Genomic DNA, 20,671 nt, shown 5'->3' on the forward strand with positions numbered 1-20,671 from the left:
TGAAAGCATTGCAACCCATTTTTGCTTATTTTTTATTTAAACAACATTCCATGATAAGACTCTCATATACTATTTGATTTAGAATTTAGTATGTAATAACAGTGACTATAAGCTGAAAAGGAAAGGCTCTCAAATAAATGCGGATTACTAGAAAATGATTTCAGCTTGGTTAACCTTTTTAAAATAGAAAGTGTGTAGGTTTTTCCAACATGCAAGATCTCAGTTCCTTACTAGCTATGAGATAAAGGTTGTTTAATTCCTCTAAGTCTTCAAATGTTCCATAAGAGTTAAAGACATCAATCATTCACTTATTGTGTGGATACTACAGAGAAAATGATGGAACCTACCACATAGCAGCAAAGGAGACAACATTAAAAAAATTATCACAAAGTTGTTTATTTAGAATTGCAATAGATATTACGAAATACAATGGTTAGTGGTGGATGTAACATAGTCTTCTCTAGAAGGATCGTGGAAGGAGTCTTGAGGAAATGATGTTTCTACGGAGATCCCAGTGAGTAGAGATAAGACATGAAACGTGGGGAAGAACATTCCAGGCAAAGAGCACAGCATATGCAAAGGCCGTGAGGTATGAAGTAGCTCAGTAGATTGTAGAAACTGAAAGAAAACTAATGTGGCTGGGGCTTAGGGAATGACAGGGGAAATTATGAAGAAATGGAAGAAGAGAGCCATATGGTAAATGGTCTTGTGAGTCATGTTATGGAATTTTACATTTTTTTCCTGGCATATAACATGCCATATATTCATGGATGACCAGAACATGAATTTACTACTTTTCTTTCTGTACTTGAAATGGGTGTGAGTTCAACCCCAGTTCTGCCACTGACCTTGGGCAAGCTTCAATATCCTTATTTGTAAAATGAGAATGATGACAGCATCAGAATTTTTTTTTAGGGTTATATGGGGGATATCAGGATAGTATCAGAATTTTTTTTTTTTTGTATTAATTTTTAGGATTATATGAGAGTAGGGAGGGACTTGTAAAATGCTTGGAGCTGTGCCTGACATACAATACTGGGTATTAATGTCTTTGAAATATGATCCTGGGAGGTTTTCAAAGATAAGGTAACATTCAAACTGCATCTTAAGATAGGACTTTAGAAGAAAAATATTTTTGCGTGGGGAGCAAACATGACAAAGGCATAGAGGTTAGAAAAAATCAAGTGTGCTTATGTATGGGAGGATAGTTGGCTTGTAGAAGGTATTTTGAGTTACTGGTACAGTAGTCTCCCTTACCCATGGGGGATACAGTCAGAGACCTCAGAGGATGCCTGAAACCGTGGATAGAACTGAACCCGCATATACTGTTTTTTTTTATATATACATACTTATCATAAATTTAATTTATAAACTAGGTACAGTATGAAATCAACAGTAACTCATTAAATAGAACAATTATAATATACTGTAATAAACATGTGAATATGGTCTCTTTCTCTCAAAATATCTTATGGTACTGTACTCATCTTTCTTTTTCTTGTGATAAAATGCCTACGTGATAAGATCAAGTGAGATGAAGGACATAGACACTGTAACAAATGTTGGGCCGGAGTTTGACCCCAGGTAACTGAAAACAGCAGAGTGAAACCACAGTTAAGGGGGGCCCTGCTGCACTCAAGTTCAGAAGGTAGTTTCAGGATGGTTTCAGAAATCTTGGAATAGGAAGCAAAAGGTTTTGTCTTCACTTCTTGGGCTACAGGTCACAATCTGACTCTAAGCCTACAAGTGGGTTTTGTTTAAGCCAGATGTTGAGTTTTTGTTTATTTAAGTAGTTCTCAGTATTTAAACATGGGAAGATTTCACCTAAAATCCACATTTCTGGTATCAATTCAATTTTTGGTCTTCTTTTGACAAAAAAGTAGAACATCCACTAGCAATGGGCAGCACTTGCCCAGAACTGAGTAACTCCTATCCCCAGGCTAAGTGCGACATTGTGACCGCCTGAAAGTGGGGTTCAGGGAAGGAAGGAAGTTTTGGTAATGGCAAGAATGTGAGTCAGATCTCCAAGTTGGGGAATTGATTGTGAAATGAAAGTTCATTGGCTGAAACCTGGAGGGGGATTGATGTATGGCTATAGACTCGACTCTAAGTTGAAAAGATGTAGAGTTCAAGCCTAATGAATGTTGAGTGGAGATGGGGGTGGAGGGAGAGAGAGGAAGAGGAACATACTAACAACTAAACTTTGGAGACAAGTAGGGAAAAAATACCTTGCAAGAGTGGATGGGACCTTGGTCGAAGAAGTAGGAGAAGGAAGAGCAGGATCTGTTCTGGAGTATAAAGAAGGGAACAGATAAAAGAAGGACCATCAGTAGAGGTTAAGGGCTCAGAGATGTTTTAAGGCAACAGAGGTGTGAAAGAGCAATTTTGATTCAGAAATCCTCAGGGACTTTTCATAATGTGATGTGAATGGAGGAACAGAGGCGAGACCAAGAGCAGTGCGTTACAGAGTGAGCAGAGGGTGGAAGGAACATTCCATGGAGGAATTAGAGACAGGAAGGGGAGACAGAATGACAGCGTGTAGATGCACCTGAGCTATGAAATACGTTCCTCCCTCTCTTTACTTTTCTTCCTCCCCTTTTAGGAGAAACCCGTGTTTAAAAAGGCAGAAGTGAAGAAATCTGTGACATAGGAATGAAGGGAATTTTGCTTATTTTGAAACCCATTCCTCATCAATAGGTCTCCCTGTTTTTGCAGCTTTGTGTGGTTTCTTATCTTTCTTTTGTTTCGGTACTAGAAGTTCCTGGAGGAAACTCCATGGAAGAGTCTAAACAATGACATACAGAGCTACTCAGCCAGTCTGTATGTTCTTGTTATATACTGTCACAGTTCTGTTTCTCTAGATAGTTACACATTTCATTGCGAGTTTACAGGGAAGATGAGGAGGCAATTGAAAAGGGATGAAATAATAGTCGTTGATTTACTTAATTATTCCTTGGGGTATTAGGCATTGTATAAGTAAGTGGTTCAGAGGAGGAAAAAGTTCTTTATCTCGTATTTCCAACTTTTCTGTGAGTTTGACTTTGTTTCCAAGGAAAACAAATACGGACAGTATAATGTGAATTTTATGTAACTGGAAAGTAATTTAATTTCCCTAATGAATTTTGGTGCTTTGGCAATCCGTCAATAAACCGCATTAAACTATTTGGGAAATTTAGTCTTTTTCTTTTTTTAACTTACTGAGATTCTTTGAATTTTCCTTCATATTTATCAGAATTTATTAAAATGATGTTTAATTCTGGTTTGAAAGTAAGAGGCTTACCTAAAGATGAAAAATTTGTCCCCTTTTGACAAACTCTAAATGAAATGAATTTATTCATAATATCGTGCCACAGTACAGGCATATTTAAAATTTAAATTGTCATTTTCCTATAAATACAAAAAATATTTTAAGAAGGTACACGGTCGGCATGAAAAATGACCTGTTAGAAATACAGTCCCGCAGAAAAACCTCTATCAAGAAAGCCCAACTTTAAAAGATGGGCCTTATTGTATATTCTCAAGGTCAGCAGCTTGATGCCAAGCCATATCTAATTTTCTCAGTCTCTCATGCTGCTGAACCTCCAGGACACAACAGAGGGAACTACAGGAATATGGCCATTACATAAGAAAGGATGGATTGCCTGACAAATGGCACAATCAATGAACAATGGAAATTCAATCAGCTGTGACTGCATCAACTACCAGGTGCATGGGAAAATCCAAACTCTGAGCAAGTATCTCCTGGAAGGTGGCTTGCTTCTCCTTTGTTCCCACCATATACTATTAGGTGAGGGGAAAAAAAATCTGGTGGTTGAAGGTATTGTATCTGCTGCTACTCCTTATTTTCTTTCTTTTCTCTCTCTCTCTCTTTTTTATTTTTTTTTTTTTTTTTTTTAAAGATTTTATTTATTTATTTGACAGAGAGAGATCACAAGCAGGCAGAGAGGCAGGCAGAGAGAGAGGAGGAAGCAGGCTCCCTGCTGAGCAGAGAGCCCCATGCGGGGCTCGATCCCAGGACTCTGAGATCATGACCTGAGCCGAAGGCAGCGGCTTAACCCACTGAGCCACCCAGGCGCCACCATCTCTCTCTCTCTCTTTTTTAAAGAATTCTACTTTCATAAGCAACAAGCAGCAACTCATTGTTTTCCACAGTGGTGTGACATGTGCAAGAGAAATATGTAGGAGGCTGATGAATCTTTGTGACAATATATGAATCTAATAACCTCCTTAAATTACAATTTTAGAAGCACATCTGAATGTGCAATTCAGATCCTTTATCTAAACCATGGAGATAGAGAACTTCCTATAAGAGGTTAATTTTATTTGCTTTTGTTGGAATTATGGCCAAATGAGGTAAAAAGATAGTGCATAGAAAGGAGGGGTAATATTTTTTTTTTTTTAACATCTTAATTTAATTTTATTTTTTTCAGTGTTCCAGAATTCATTGTTTATGTACCACACCCAGTGTTGCATGCAATATGTGCCTTCCATAATACCCACCACCAGGCTCTCCCTCCCACCCTACCCCCCTCCTCTCCAAAACCCTCAGTTTGTTTCTCAGAGTCCACAGTCTCTCAGGGTTTGTCTCCCCCGCCATTTCCCCCAATTCACTTTTCCTTTCCTTCTCCTAATGTCCTCCATTTTATTCCTTATGCTCCACAAGTAAGTGAAACCATATGAAAATTGACTCTCTCTGTTTGACTTATTTCCCCAGTGTAATCTAGGAGGAGTACTATTATGATATCCAGGAAAGTTGAAGTTTAAGAATTTTGAATTTCGGGGCCCCTGGGTGGCTCAGTCGTTTAAGCATCTGCCTTGGGCTCTGGTCATGATCCCAGAGTCCTGGGATTGAGCCCTCACCTTCTCCCTGCTTAGCCGGAGTCGGCTTTTCCCTCTCCCTCTGTTCCCCGCTCCCCACGCTCACTAGCTCCCTCTCTCTTGCTTGCTCATTCTCTCTTTCTCAAATAAATAAATAAAATCTTTTTTAAAAAAAAAAAAAGAATTTTGAGTTTGAGGTAGTCCAGTTGAAAGTCTTAGAATAGCTAAAAATAAATAAAGAAAAAAGCTCTTTCAAATTCTAGGTTAGAGAGGGTAGATCTTAATTTGTGACTTTCAGTAAATAGTGAATTTTACTGATTTAAAATATAAATGTTTCTAAGTGGGAGAAAAGCAATTAAATTTTATAGGTCTTTGACTTAAGAGCTAACTCTGGACAACAGGAATACCTTCTACCTAGGTTTTGATTTTAGAATAAAAACATTTCCCAAGTATAATCTTTCAAGACATCTCTCCTAAGTGGATGGCTCAGTTAAGTTAAAGAACTTTGGGAAGATTTAAAAAAAAAAATGAATGCTCAGTATCTGTTGTAGACCTGAGCAGTGCAGATGTTTGTAAAAAAAAATTGGTTAAGTCAAAGGAGCATAGGGTCAGTATTATAGACTATTTGCTAAATAAATAAAAGCAAAAACATTGGAGCTTAGAAAAGTCTACTTTTATACTAATCTAACTTTGCTTTCTCTCCACAGTTTTTCTTATTTTCATAGAGTTTTATTGATTCTCAATTGAGAGTTAAGTGCTTTTCTAAACCACAAATGCCCTGACTTTGCCTTTCCTCCCAACTTGCCTCCTTAATCAAGGCCAAATGATGTTTGCCAGGTACCAATGGGAGTTTGTTAGTTATCTTATTTTGGGGGGTAGGCGAATAAAAAGTCCAGGATCATTATCAGTGGAGAAAGCAAATTGATTTCTGGGTTAAAATTCTGGCTCCACTCCTTGAACAGTGCTTTTGCCCAAATAATTGTAAAATGGCAGAATTTATAAAATTGGTCTGCGATGGGTATTATTGTTCAGCAGTATCTGTTCTCCTCTAGGTCGGGCACTCCAGAGGATCGGATGTCCCCATATACACGGAGTTATGTGGTTAATTTTGGCTAATGCAGTAAGAGGAGGAAGGTGTGTCACTTCAGAGTGAAGCCTTTATTTGCAAAAGCTTCCTTCCTCAGCCCGCTGGTTTGCCATGGCTATTGTGAAACACATGTGGGCTCCAAGCCACCTGCATTGCAGAGCAGAAATGCATTAATAGCAGATCTGGGGAGTCCACTTGAGCCCACAGTGAAGTTGCATGAGTAAGAAATAAACTTTTATTTTTGCAAGTCACAGAGAATTTGCGGTTGTTACTGTAGTGTAATCCAGCCTATCCTTACTGATTGAGAAGGCAATAATTATAACTTTATAGGATCGTTGGTGATTGTGTTGCTGGTGTACATAGTGTCCAGCATGTAGTAAAAGCAGGTAGGCTTTTTTGTGTCCATGTTGGGAGCCAAGTACAATACGTAGTGCTATAATTTATTTAGTATTTATAACGACCCTGTGAGATAGGGTCAGTTTTTATTCTGATTTAATGGGTGTGGAGATGGAGATACAGTTTAAGAAACTTGCCTAAACTTATAAAACTAGTAAGTAACAGATCTTGGATTTGAATCCAGACGGTCTGAAATTAGCTTCTATACTCCATCTAAATACTACATTATAAGAGCGCCTGGCTGGCTCAGTGAGCTAAATGCCAGACTCTTGATTTCAGCACAGGTCATGATTTCAGGATTGTGAGATCGAGCCCCGCATCATGGTGGCACTGGGCATGGAGCCTGCTTAAGATTCTCTCTCTCCCTCTCCCTTTGTCCCTCATGTGTGCACTCTAATAAATACATAAACATATAAAAACTACATTATAGTGTTACTTTACTAAGAGTTAATTTTAGCTTTTCTTTTCTTATCTCTTCTCCACTGAAGACACTAAAAGTAATTAAAAACACCTGAGTCTAATTCTTAGAAACATTTGGAAAATATCCATATTATATATGGGGTAATAGATTGATACTCTTTGAAAAAAGTGAGCTGTGTTTTATAGGTAAATATTTAAAATGTGTACAGCAGTCCCAAAGTTGGGGAGAGAGAGGCTTTATATCGTTACCTACTCTGGAAATGTTTCCTGGATGCTAGAAAACAGTATCAATCTTCTAAAAAATGCTCTGTTGGTTTTTTGGCTTAAGGAAAATGTATAATGACCACATTATTCATTGCTTGCAATATGCTATATTACTACTTTTATTAGAACATGGTGATAAATAGCCTAATTAATTCATGTAAGTATGAATATATGAGACTTTTCCTTTCCTCCAACCTCTCAATAAAAGAAAATGCTGGACTTCTTATGTGTGTATAATTAAGGTACTTGTTGATTTTATTTACTGCATTTATTACTGATTTACACATTCATATGCAGTATTCTTTCCTGTTTTTTTTCCACTGTTTTTCCTCTTGAGCCTAGTGCGACAGACAAACCTTGGTAAATGGCTGACGTTAAGGGCAGAGATGAGTTTCTCAGGAATTGTATCGCATACAGCTCTCTCATTATATTGATATACAGTTGGTCAATAATATGTCATATTTTTTGAAATTCAGTACAAAGACAATGAGCTGTGGGCGCTTTCACTAACCTGTGTTATTCCATGGATGTTGCCAGACTTCGGGGAACAAGTGATCTAAGAATGTTCAATGTTGCCTTTGAGTGTTTGGGGGGGGTGTGCCACAATAAGACTTGGGATATTTTTAGGGTCTGTAGTAGGGAACTCACATGTGGTTATTCTCTAGCTCATGCTGGAGCTATTCCTTTCTTCCATGTTGATGTATTAGGTCTCAGTAATGATAATGATAATAGTAGCAGCTAGAGCAATGCAGAGGCAGGTAACTAATTATTGAACACATACTCTGGCTCAGGTCCCATGCTTCAAGTATATACGTGTTCCTCAAATCTTGCCAACACCTTGTGAAATAGGTATAGTTATAATGCACTTTTATAGCTGTATAAACAAAGGACAGAGTGATTTAAGTGACTTGTCATATAGTGGTGGACTTCATTTTTCAACCAAGTTGGGTCACACTGTGGAGCTCGATTTCTGTAATGAGTTGTAACTACACTCTAACTTCTGTCTGGTTGTCATGTGGCTGTTTAGATGTCAGGACCTAGAGGGTAAAAGAATGAGAACTATGTTAGAGTTCTAAAAATGTCTAATCTGCGATGTTGCTTCCCGTTTCCTCATTTATCATCTGTGTTTCTGTGTATCTTCTACTCTCTGATTTTAGAGGAATTGTAAATCTTCATTGATTTCCCAGATCCCACTTTTACGTGTGTTCTTGACTCATTATTTTTTTATCCTCATAAGCACATCATTTTAAATCTTATTTCCCTTTAAGGTAGTTTGGCAAAGAATATTCAACACTCATTTCCATCCACTATACATCTACTAGATAAGCTCACACTGATACTTTTACCAATAATTTCACGAATCATAACGAGGTAATGGAAGGGCAGCGCTCAGGTCTCAGTGACCTTTCTATCCCCAGGGAAATGTACATAAACCTTGTGTTTATCAACTGCGCTGACTCTGAAACTTCACCTCATATATAGGTTTTTTGTTGTTGTTGTTTTTAAGATTTTATTTGACAAAGAGATCACAGGTAGGCAGAAAGGGAGGCAGAGAGAGGGGGGAAGCTGGGTCCCTGCTGAGTAGAGAGCCTGATGCGGGGCTCGATCCCAGGATCCTGAGATCCTGACCTGACCCGAAAGCAGAGGCTTAACCTACTGAGCCACCCAGGCGCCCCTGGATTTATCTTTTTTAATCTCTCTTCTATCTGGGCTCCTATATAAGTTGTAGGTAGATATACCTAAATTATCCATCCTACCAGAACCCAAAATGACTCATGAATCTTCTTTCTATGAAGGCATCAAAGGGTTTGACATTTTTTCTGCAAATTTTTATTTAAAATCCAGTTAACATAACAGTGTAATTTTAGTTTCAGGAGTAGAATTTAGTGAATAATCCCTTATATACAACACCCAGTGCTCATCACAAGTGCCCTCCTTAATGTCCATGACCTATTTAACCCATCCCCCCATCCACCTCCCTTCCAGTAACCCTGAGTTTGTTCTCCGTAGTAAAGAGTCTGTTTCGCGGTTTGCCTCTCTTCACGCCACCCTAATGCTCATTTGTTTTGTTTCTTAAATTACACATATGAGTTAAATCATATGGTATATGTCCTTTCTCTGACTGACTTATGTCACCTAGCTTAATACTCTCTAGGTCCATCCATGTCATTGCACATGGCAAAATTTCATTCTTTTTATAGCTGAGTAATACTCTATTGTATATATATACACATTATTCATTCATCAGTTGATGGTCATTTGGGCTCTTTCTGTAATTTGGGTATTGTTGATAATGCTGCTGTAAACATTGGGGTGCATGTATCCCTTTGAATCAGTATTTTTGTATCATTTGGGTAAATACCTAATACTGGAGTAATTGGGTCTTAAGGTAGTTCTATTTTTACCTTTTGAGGAACTTCTGTTCTGTTTTCCAGAGTGGTTGCACCAGTTTGCATTCTGTTTGGGTCTAAGTTTACTGATGAGGCAGCTGGTTCCCTTTGCTTCTCTTTGGCTCATTTGTCTTTAGTTGTAAAAGAGACTATTTTACAGAATTCATGGGCACTCAGTCATCAAGCCAAAGACACACTACAAAGAGGTAAATACTTCACTTACGTGGTACAGACCAAGTCCCCATGTGAGTGTGGACCGAAAAAGTTATCTCTCTGACACATATCAGGTTCTAAGAATTTCAGATTTTTGAGCTGGACCAATATCACATTACCAGATTGTCATTTATTTGTCATTTTGTAATCAGTAAGTTAATGAAATAAACCAAATTTTAGTGATCAAATGAAAATCATTGGTTAAAAGTAGTAAAAGATGCATTGAGTAAAAGAGAAGTGTGCTATGGTGAGTGCTGTGAAGTGTGTAAACCTGGCGATTCACAGACCTGTACCCCTGGGGCTAGTAATACGTTATATGTTTATAAAAAAAAAAAAAAAATTATTAAAAAAGTAGTAAAAGATGAATACTGAATGATCTCACTTACATGTGGAATCTAAAAAACAGAAGAACAAAACAAAACAAAACAAAAACCCAGACTCATAGGTACAGAGAACAGGCCGGTGGTTGCCAGAGTGGGGACCGTAAGGGTTTGGGTGAAATGGGCAAAAGGGGTCAAAAGGTACAAACTTCAGGCTATAAAATAATGTCATGGGAATACTATACTTAATAATACTGTATTGGATATTTGGTGATGCTGAGAGTTAACCTTAAAAGTCCTCATTACAAGAAGAAAGAAAAAAAGAAAAAAAGTTGTAACTCAGTGTGGTGATGAATGATAACTTGACTTGCTGTGATAATTGTTTACAGTGTATACAAATGTCAAATCATTACATTGTATACCTGAAACTTATATAATGTTGTATGTCAATTATGCCTCAATTAAAAAAGAATTTAAAAAGTGATAGCAATGAGATAATATAAAATGTTATTTTTCTAGGACACATTTATGATAGTTATAATGGTACAAATCTTAATATTATTATTTGATATAAAAGCTGATCATATCCTGTTAAGAGCTTGAATTTTAGAAGACAGGACATTGGCTTTATTATTGTTTTAAAATGCTGAATCCTGACTGCTCAAGCTCTTCTGCTGTTTTCTGTAAACATTTTATTATTTCACCTGAATATTTCAAGAGCTGTTTGAAGTGTAATTTGTAATTACAGGCTTGGTAGATCTAATTTGATAAATTGTTCTCTTATCTAGGTTTAATGAACTTACAAAAGAATTAATTTTAAATTTTATAACTGGCAAAATACTTTTAATTTGGAAGATTTTCTTATTAAATATCTAATTATTTCAGTCTATATCTGATAGAAATAATAGTGCTCATAATCAAAACCTCTTAAATCCTAGAAGATGACTTTATTCTCTCTGTGTGTATTTGTATGTGAGTGTGCACACATATGTGTATATGTTTGTGAGTGTGTTTAAGTGTTACAGAACATAAAATATATTATTACAGTATCAGTAATACTCCTTACCATAGTTTGTTAATTTATCAAGCACATACATTCTTAAAGAATTTAAGGAAGGTTCAGTAACTTGCTCATGCTTACTTGGCCTGCAGGTAGCAGATCTGGGATGAAAAACCAGATCTGGTAGTTGAAAAGAAGGGCCATCTGTACCCCAATGTTTATAGCCACAATGGCCACGGTTGCCAAACTGTGGAAAGAACCAAGATGCCCTTCAACGGACAAATGGATAAGGAAGATGTGGGCCATATACACTATGGAGTATTATGCCTCCATCAGAAAGGATGAATACCCAACTTTTGTAGCAACATGGACGGGACTAGAAGAGATTATGCTGAGTGAAATAAGTCAAGCAGAGAGAGTCAATTATCATGTGGTTTCACTTACTTGTGGAGCATAACAAATAGCATGGAGGACATGGGGAGTTAGAGAGGAGAAGGGAGTTGGGGGAAATTGGAAAGGGAGGTGAACCATGAGAGACTATGGACTCTGAAAAACAATCTGAGGGGTTTGAAGGGGCGGGGGAGGGAGGTTGGGGGAACCAGGTGGTGGGTATTGGAGAGGGCACGGATTGCATGGAGCACTGGGTGTGATGCAAAAATAATGAATACTGTTATGCTGAAAATAAAAAAAAAAAAAACTAGAAAGAGAAAAAAAAAAAGAAAGAAAAACCAGATCTGTTAGACTTTAGAGTGTATCAGCTTCTCACTGTATCTTAATTCCTCTCCAGTTAATCCCATCTTACTATCACGATACTAGTGATATAGATTTGATATCATATCTAGATAGATATGATATCAAATCTATATCTAAAAAAAATAAAAAAACTAGAAAGAGAAAAAAAAAGAAAGAAAAACCAGATCTGTTAGACTTTAGAGTGTATCAGCTTCTCACTGTACCTTAATTCCTCTCCAGTTAATCCCATCTTACTATCATGATACTAGTGATATAGATTTGATATCATATCAAATCTATATTATATATAGATTTGGTCTATATATAGTCTAACAGATCTGGTTTTTCTTTCTTTTTTTTTTCTCTTTCTAGTTTTTTATATATTATATATAGATTTGATATGATATCAAAATATATATATATATATATATATATATATATTATATAATCTATATTATATATAGATTTGATATATCAAATCTATTATATATAGATATTTGATATGATTTCAAATCTATTATATATAGATATAATATAGATTTATTATATATAGGTATTATATCTATAGATATTATATATAGATATATCTATTATATATAGATATAATATAGATTTGATATGATATCAAATTTATATATATAATCTAGATTATATAATCTAGATTATATATAGATTTGATATATCAAATCTATTATCTATAGATATTTGATATGATTTCAAATCTATTATATATAGATTTGATATGATATCAAATCTATATCTAGATCAAATCTAGATATAGATTTGATCTAGATACTAGTGATAAAGATTTAAAGACAAGCCTGGTGCCTATATGCATATATCTACACACACATCTATGCTCGTTGGCCTGTTATATTTATAAAAGTGGAGTTTTTTTGCTCAGAACTTATTCATTCATTCACTCATTTGTTCCTGCCATCCTTTCCTCCTTTCTCTTGCTCATTCCACAGACGTTGATCCAATGCCTTCTAAAGCCAGGAACTATTCCAAGTGCTGAATCAGAATCCAGATAGAGTGTAACTTTGAAGACCAACTTCACACGTCAAAGGAAAAAAAGTGTTGCTTGCAATAAGATCGCTTTCAATTTCCTGTTTAAAAAGAGTAATTCCGAGTGATGGGGACTATCTAGTAATAATTTTCTGAAAATAGGGGTATTAGAATTTGTTTTATTTTACAGTCAGCTCTACTCTGAATTACCTTTGATTGTTGAGGTGTGAGTAACTAGAGGATAAAACCACACATTTGGATCAACAGTAGTGCTTTCTAACTAATGAATCCTTTCACAGATAAAAGAATCAACCAGTTTTCATTTTATCCACGTGTACAGCCTCTTATTTTCTGCTAGAGGTGCTAATACAAGGAAGGTGAGGAAAAGACAGGTAACAGCAAAGAGAATAAAGGGAAATAGTGGGCCTAGCAGGGGCTAGATAATAAACTGAGAAAACTGAGTAGGCTGCACTGTAGTTAAGTTTCAAATTATAAAAATGTTAATGGAAAATGTTTTACCTATGAATGTAATATCTATGTAGATATTGGGGTGGACAAGGATAAAGTACGGAGAGAGTTTGTGATACCGTTCAAAGATTATTTTTAAGATAAGAGTAGGGAAAAAAGGCCTAATGGAATTTTCGAGTTATGTTCCATGGTATCTAGTTAGTCAAATCAGATTTATTTTTGTAGCTATGTCTAAGGCATGGTTGTGTCTGTGAGGTTGTTCTGGTGAGAGCTGAAGTTGGGAGGTTGGATGACACATTGTGTGGTTTAGTTAAAAAAGCAGACGTTTTATAATCACAAGGCCTAAGTGTGAGACCTCGGTTTGAATTGACGTTGCCTCTTCATTGACATTGCTTTATTCGCAATTAATTTTTATCAGAATTTAGGTTTGATGAGCATCAAGGAGGGCACTTGATGTCATGATCACTGGGTATTACATACAACTGATGAATCACTAAATTCTGTCTCTGAAACTAATACCAAAAATTTGGTTTATGATTTTTTTTCTCCCTAAAGAAGCAGTATTTCTTTAAATTCTAACTGGGTAAACTCAGGAAAGTTGAAATAGATGGAAAATCAACTGTAGTTCAGTATCTCAATGCATTCTTAGTGCATATATTGGTATACTTTATATATTTCCCTTCAGTCTTTTTATCTCATTTAAAAATTTTTATTTTGTAATAATTATAGACTCACAAGAAGTTACAAAATAGTACAAAGAAGTTGTTTGTACCTATCACTCAGCTCTCCCCAGTGATAATATCTTACACAAGTAGGACATTATCAAAACCAAACTTGACACTGGCACCTTGCAATTAAGTAGACTGTAAGCCTTCTTTAGTTTTGCAAGTTTTGGCACACACTCCTATTTTTTGTGTATGTGTTTTCCCTTTTAAGAAATCTGTATGTCAATCAGACTGTTTGATTCTCTAGGTCTCTGTTTTGTTCTTGCTGAAAAATGGAATTATACTATCTATAAGACTGATAGTTCATTTTCCACTTGTAATAAGAAGTGATTTTTCCATTCCTCTCTTCTTCTAGTTCATAATTTTTAATGTTTTTAGAATGTTTTAACATATTGGGTGAATGTACAATTTTTTGTTTCACAATCCTTATGTTGATATTTAGGTGGTTTCTCTTTATTTGCTGTTAAAAACAGGCAGATATATCTATATCTCTGGATACAACATTCCAAAGATTTCTCTTTCTGTCTCTGTCTGCTTCTTTCTTTCTTAACTTTCTTAGATGTCTAGATCAAAGAGAAATTATATACTTTTTTTTTTAAAGATTTTATTTATTTATTTATTTGATAGAGAGCACTAGTAGGCAGAGAGGCAGGTGGGGGCAGGGGGGAGCAGGCTCCCTGCTGAGCAGAGAGCCCGATGCAGGATTCTGGGATCATGACCTGAGCCAAAGGCAGCGGCCCAACCCACTGAGCCTCCCAGGTGCCCAAATTATACACTTTCTAATGTATATTGTCAATTTTTTTCTCCAAAAAGATTACTATTGTTCATAAATTAATATTGTTCATAAAGTTTCATAACTTTATTCCTTATGAAATATTTAGAGAATAAAGATAAAAATTTATTGAACATTGAACACTGAGCTTTGTAAAATCTTAATGTTGTATCACATTTGCTTCAAATTTTTTTTTTTTAAGCGTAAGACCAAATTGATGCCCCTTTGTATTTCTCCCAATTACAGTCTTTGTAGAAACAGTGTCAGAATAATTTGTATGGTTCAATAGGAAGAAAAAGTTCTTCTCAGGCATTCTAAAATGACTGATTGTATTCCTCCTCTCTAATAAGAGCTTGTATGAGACATCTCTCTGTGGACATAAGCTAAGTGTTGTGCAGAATGAGTTCATGAATGTGGTGTCTTGCCTTCTGTAGCGGACAGAGTTCCATCAGAACATTGTGGTGTGTCATTCTGTGTGAGTTATAGCCTTAAAGAGAAGGGAATGGATAGCGAAGATGAAAATGTAATATGAAAATAGGAAAAAGCCTTTAAGTCCTCAGGTTTTGAGTGCATTACTTTCAACACTTACCTGTTTCTACCCTCTTTTCACATTTCTCCTTAACCAGGGAAAAGTAACAACTGTTAATGAGTTGTCTTCCTTCTCTGCATGGTGCCTGGGCTGCTCTCTCTTTTTTTTTTTTTTTTTCCCATTCTTTCTTCATCACTTCATCATTGTTATCAGGATTAAATGCTGAGCGGCATCTTCTCTTCCCTCCAACGAATACTGGTTAGTATAGGAGTGTGGCACCCCCTCTTCTGTCCCTTCTTGGTTCCCTGGATAGTTTGGAGGTTTCTGGGTTATATGCTTGGAGATCCTGTGGGCCCTGGTCTGTAGGTGTGTCTTCCTAGGAACCTGCTCTGGTTTGTAGTTTGGTCCCTTATGAGTTTCTCATGACTTATTTCTGAGTTGGCTGATGGAGGACCTCTGCTCCTATGGAGATCCTAAATGCTCTCTTGAAAAGGACTGTCTGATGAAGCTTACTTGCCTTTACAATGTACTTTTAAATGTATATTTAATTATGATTATATTTCAGTCTTAATGAATTCATGCTTTGAAATTTTAACATGTTTTGACTGGATCTTTAACATTTGCCCTTTACTATTAATTAATTATAATTTTATCTTTTACATTAAACCGAATTCTATTTGTTTGATTAAACTGTTTCTTTCCTGCATTTCCTCTACACAAAAAATAAAACCAACAAGATAAAGTGGTGTCTTCACTTTCAGCTTTGAATTTAACTGTCCAGCGTGACTCATAACCCGTGGATCTTTAAGATCATTCATTCATGCCTTTTCTCTTCATTGACAGTGGATACAGTTCAGATAACAGGTATTGATTTCTTGAGAGCCTTTCTTTCTATTCTTTTTCCTGTTGGCTGTATTTCTCATCATTGGCAGTTCACTCCGTTTTAATTTGAGATGCTCTGGCAGAGGTGCAGATGCCTGTGCTGTCCTTTCCTGTTGAGATGGGACAATCTGTGGCTAGGGCTGGTGAATGGGGCTGGGTTCTGTGTGTGTGTACTCACAGAAGAAGGATCCGTAGGGCTGAAAGATGTCTCTCTCTTTGTGTTTGGTTTCCTTGTTAAAATAATTGTCCTATAGAGAGATGTGCTTTCCAAATACTTTTACAGAAACAATATCCCTAGTGGTTAAATTAACATAAGGTTATTATGCCGCCCCAAGTAAGCAATTACCCAATTTGGAGGGTTTCCTGGAACAGTCCGTTGATACGGCTCAAGGCCAGCTCTCTGTAATTTAGATGAGATGTCCCCGTGTGTATAAAGCAATATGATGCCTTCTTAAAAATGTTTAAAGCCCTTTCTGTTTGTGTGTCATGGCAGTCGTTTGAGCCAGTCGTTGTGTTTTTACTGAGCGCTTACCTCATGAGACTCTTTTTCTTATTTGTGTTAATGTGTCAGAAGAGCACTACTTCAGTTCACGTTCATTCACACTTGCAAGCAGTTATTTAAAAATAATTATTGAGCATTTGCTGTGTGCCATTAATGAGCTAGCACATGGTCTCTGCCCACAGGAAACAGCCTCTAGGGAAAGTACAAGAATTACTCCAACAAGCACACAGACATGTGAAATTGGAAATCCATCCCATCTTCCTTGGAGTTGGAAAGCACTGGGTTGCAGTCTGCCGCATGTTAGTTTTATAATTCTGCGGAGTTGGTTGACCTCTCTGAGGCATGTTTCTCATCGATAACATGAGGATAACAATGTTGTCCTCAAGGGACGGTGTGCATTAATGATGTGATATATATATATATATATTACCAGGTGCGGAACCTGGCGTATTGGCGATTAACAAAATATTAGTTTCTTTTCCTACTTCAAAACTGTTTCTTTTTCTTCTTATTTCAGGTCTCCCTTAAAGGCAACATAAACTTGACATACAGAGATGAAGAAACTCTCAGGCTTCTTTGATACCATCCTTCCTCCTCCTTCTAGTTCCTTTTTGATTCTTTCTGTAATAGTTTCTCTCCCCCCCCCCCATGTTTTCACAACGTATTTGCTCTTCCTGCCTAGTCAGTAGATCCTAACTGCTTCCATCTCCTTGTTTGCCTCTCCAGTCTGACCTGAAATCCATTTCTAAGCAGGACATTCTCCAGCTCTAGACCTTTTAATTAGCCTGCCCATCCTTAACAAGGCATTCCAGGTTTCTCAGATGAGGCTTCCATTGGTTTTCATTGTCTTGGTTCACGGTATGCTCCACGCCAACATCTCCCATTCTAGCAGCATTAATGCACTTGCACTTCTAAACCAGAACCTAACTTTGCCTAATTTTTGTAGCCATCTCACTTACCGTTGCCATTAAAAAATTCTGTTAATTTTCAGTGCCTCCCCCATCAGCCGCCTTTACTTTTCGCCCTTTTCGTAAAAGCCAGTTGAAAGATTGGTACAAGCTAAAGAGAAGCCAGAGCTTCCCTCTTGTCGTCCTACCCTCACTTCTCACCCATGTTGCCTGTATGCTAGGTTCTCTTCTCCTTTACACACCAGTGTCCCCACTTGTAAGTGTGTATAAAATAGTAATTAACTGATAGGATTATTAAAAGGAGTCAATGAAATGTGTATAAAATTGTGCTTGTAGAGTACATTTTACAACACAGAATAAGTGGTTGTGACTTGGAGCCTGACTGTTTTATATGCAGTCCACTGGGAGGCCACTTAACTTCTCTGTGCCTCAGTTTCCTCATCTGTAAGATGAAGATGATATTAGTATCTACAGGGTCATTATGAGAATTGAATGAATTTATGTTAACTGTTCATAGTGTTGTCTTGGTACAGAGTAAGTGCTCTTTGTTTTTTATTTTTTTATTTTTTCATTTTGTTTTGTTTTATAGATGGAGGAAGAAAGACCTAAGCACATTAATTTGCCTGCAGTCCTACATTTAGTACCTGAAATGCCTGATATTTGAACTCTGATTTTTTTAGTTCAAAGTTCAGACCCTTATAACAAATACACTACATTCATTTCAACATCCACCTGTTCCTAACCACATTCCTCTAGCTGGAATTAATCTCTTTTTTACTGTACTTTCATCGTACTTTGTTTCTACCTCTGCCAGCAAATTTGCCACATTTTGCTTCCTATTACAGTTATTGCAAATCATTCTGGCTTTTAGAGTGGTGGACATGCTCCCAATTAGTTTTTCCCCAGTTTCTTTATAGTCTCAGTTCTAACCAACAACAAATTACTGTTAAATTTGCTGGATAAAAAAACTTTTGAAGAGAAGATCATTATTGATAGTTAACATTGGGGGTTGTAATCTGCCAAAAGTCTAGCTATAAAATGATGAATTGTTTCTTATCATGGTTATACGTTCCTCACTATCTTAGCATGGATTTAGTATTTTAGTATGTAGCTAGCCAAATATATCCATCATCTTTGGGTTGTTTTCAATATGTTATCCTTGGGTTTATTTAACTTTTAAAAAAGCGCTTGAACTTTTTTTCCCTGAAATTGTGCCAAAATAAAGATCCAAATAGGTCGTGGTCAAGGAAGAAAATTGTATCATGATCCAAGGAAGGGAACTCCTGTCAGAAGGTAAATTGTAAGTTGGACTTTCCAGTTAATTAATGGTGAATGTGTGACCAGTATGGAAATCAGAAGCTGGGACTACAGAGAGGGTTGCAGGACTGCGACTACCAAATATGGTTGTGCTGGGGCGTCTGGGTGGCTCAGTTGGTTCAGCATCTGCCTTTGGCTCAAGTCAGGATCCCAGGGTCCTGAGATTGAGACCCCATGTCGGGCTCTCTCCTTAGCGGGGGGGTCTGCTTCTCCCTCTCCCTCTGCCTCACTTGTGTTTTCTCTGTCTCTCTGTCTCTGTCTCTCCTTCTCTCAAATAAAGAAATAAAATCTTAAAAAAAAAAAAAAAAAACAAAATAAAACCCAAATACGGTAGTGTTAGGGGTCTCTTTCTTTCAACAGTTGTTTCTTACAGATTGAAATATGGCAGTTTGTAAAAGAATTTCATAGGTCACACTATTGAACATACGGTAAGTTTTATTCTTAAAATAGGAGAGTGTGGTGAAATTGAAAGGAATATTTTAAACTTTACCTGTTCCACTTTCTGTACCTGGGTAATCAGATTCACAGAGTAAATGCTATCCGCTTTTTCCCTCTGAAAGAAGTTTTCTTTTTCTTTTTAGTGTCAGAGTTTTATTTCCTTTTATAATGTTTGAAAACTGGTTTAATACGTACATGCCTAATTAACAAAATTTTAGCTCTTAACCATCAGAAGGTTGGGAATCATGAGAATTGTGCGAATAGAAGAATCATGTGAACATTTGGCACTAGTTTCTTCCAGTACCTAGAGATCAAGACTATGGAACTCGTCAGGCTCCCAACCTCTTAAAAATCTTTCAGATATCTACCTACATTCTTGCACTCAGCCCAGTGTGTGGGCCAAGTACACACTCCAATTTAACCCTTTTGATGAACAAGGTCACTGTGAAATACTGGGTGGGATAACGTCAAGTATTAGGAAGACAGGATTCAGGGTAGGCTAAGGGGAAGAAGAGAAGTCAAATTCAAACAAGATGCTAGATGTAAACTAGCAGGGGTTAATGAGGAGAAAGCAAGGGAAAATAGAAAATTATGCATAAAGCAGTCTAGAAAAGAATTTCAAGAGCTTTCTTCTTCTTCTTATCTCCCTCCTCCTCCCCTCCTTGACCTCCCTCTCCTCCTACTCCTCCTTCTTCTTTTGTAAAGATTTTATTTATTTGAGAGAGAGCGTGCACACAGAGGGAGAGGGAGAAGCATACTCTCGGCTGAGCAGGGGCGCCAAGGTAGGGCTCAACATGGGGCTCAATCCCAGGACCCCGGGGACCCCGAGATCATGACCCGAGCCAAAGGCAAATACCTAACAGACCGAGCTACCCAGGCACCCCTGCCAAGAGCTTTCTTCTTACTGGAGCTCCTTCTGAAGACTCTCTGGTCCACCACCGTGAGCTCAGACACTGATGATGGTGTGTTTTGACTTCTTTTTAGGGACATCTATAGCTCAGGTGTCTCTCATTCATGCACATTTGTCTCTGGTTTTCTTCATAACATATGTGCTCACTCAAAAATAGAGTCGACAGGGCAGCCACCATTTGGAATGTCACTAGTCCTTGTGACAGAGAGAAGGAAGTGTGGAAAACACAGGCTGGATCTTGAAGACTTCCTGCATGACTTCTCTAGCTGTGTTCCTGCGCCATGGCGAGCTTCCTGACCATGTGCCTCAATTCGTGCGTAGTTTCACAAGTCGCTGGAATGAGAGCAGCTGACATCGCGGAGGACAGCAAGCAGAACCGATGAATGATAGAGCTATGTGATTCTATTCTGTAGCTATTCTATAATAGAGCTATGTGATTCGAAGCTTCTATGCAGCCATTATTAGTATTCTGTATAGCTGCTTGAGGTTGATTCTGGTGAGAAAAATAAAAGAAGAAGTAAAAATTTAATGATCTAAGTTTTAGTTCCTTAAAACTGAGTTTAGATGTTGTC

At 37.1% G+C, this 20,671-nt stretch overlaps 1 protein-coding gene across 2 annotated transcripts in view; it reads left to right on the top strand.

Annotated features, from left to right (window-relative positions):
- Window positions 1–20,671, top strand: part of ACSS3 (acyl-CoA synthetase short chain family member 3) — a 155,255-nt gene that overhangs the window by 4,818 nt on the left and 129,766 nt on the right. The window contains exon 1 of one of the 2 annotated variants that reach the window (XM_045082952.1): window positions 19,952–19,971. The exons of the other annotated variant lie outside the window; for it this stretch is intronic. The gene's annotated coding sequence lies outside the window, so the exon portion shown is untranslated. Of the gene's footprint in view, window positions 1–19,951; window positions 19,972–20,671 lie in introns of those variants that run through there. 2 annotated transcript variants of the gene reach the window in all.

This window comes from Mustela putorius, unplaced genomic scaffold (genome assembly GCF_011764305.1).
Source record: "Mustela putorius furo isolate JIRA1106 unplaced genomic scaffold, ASM1176430v1.1 tig00000640_pilon_pilon_pilon, whole genome shotgun sequence".
NCBI lineage: Eukaryota > Metazoa > Chordata > Mammalia > Carnivora > Mustelidae > Mustela > Mustela putorius.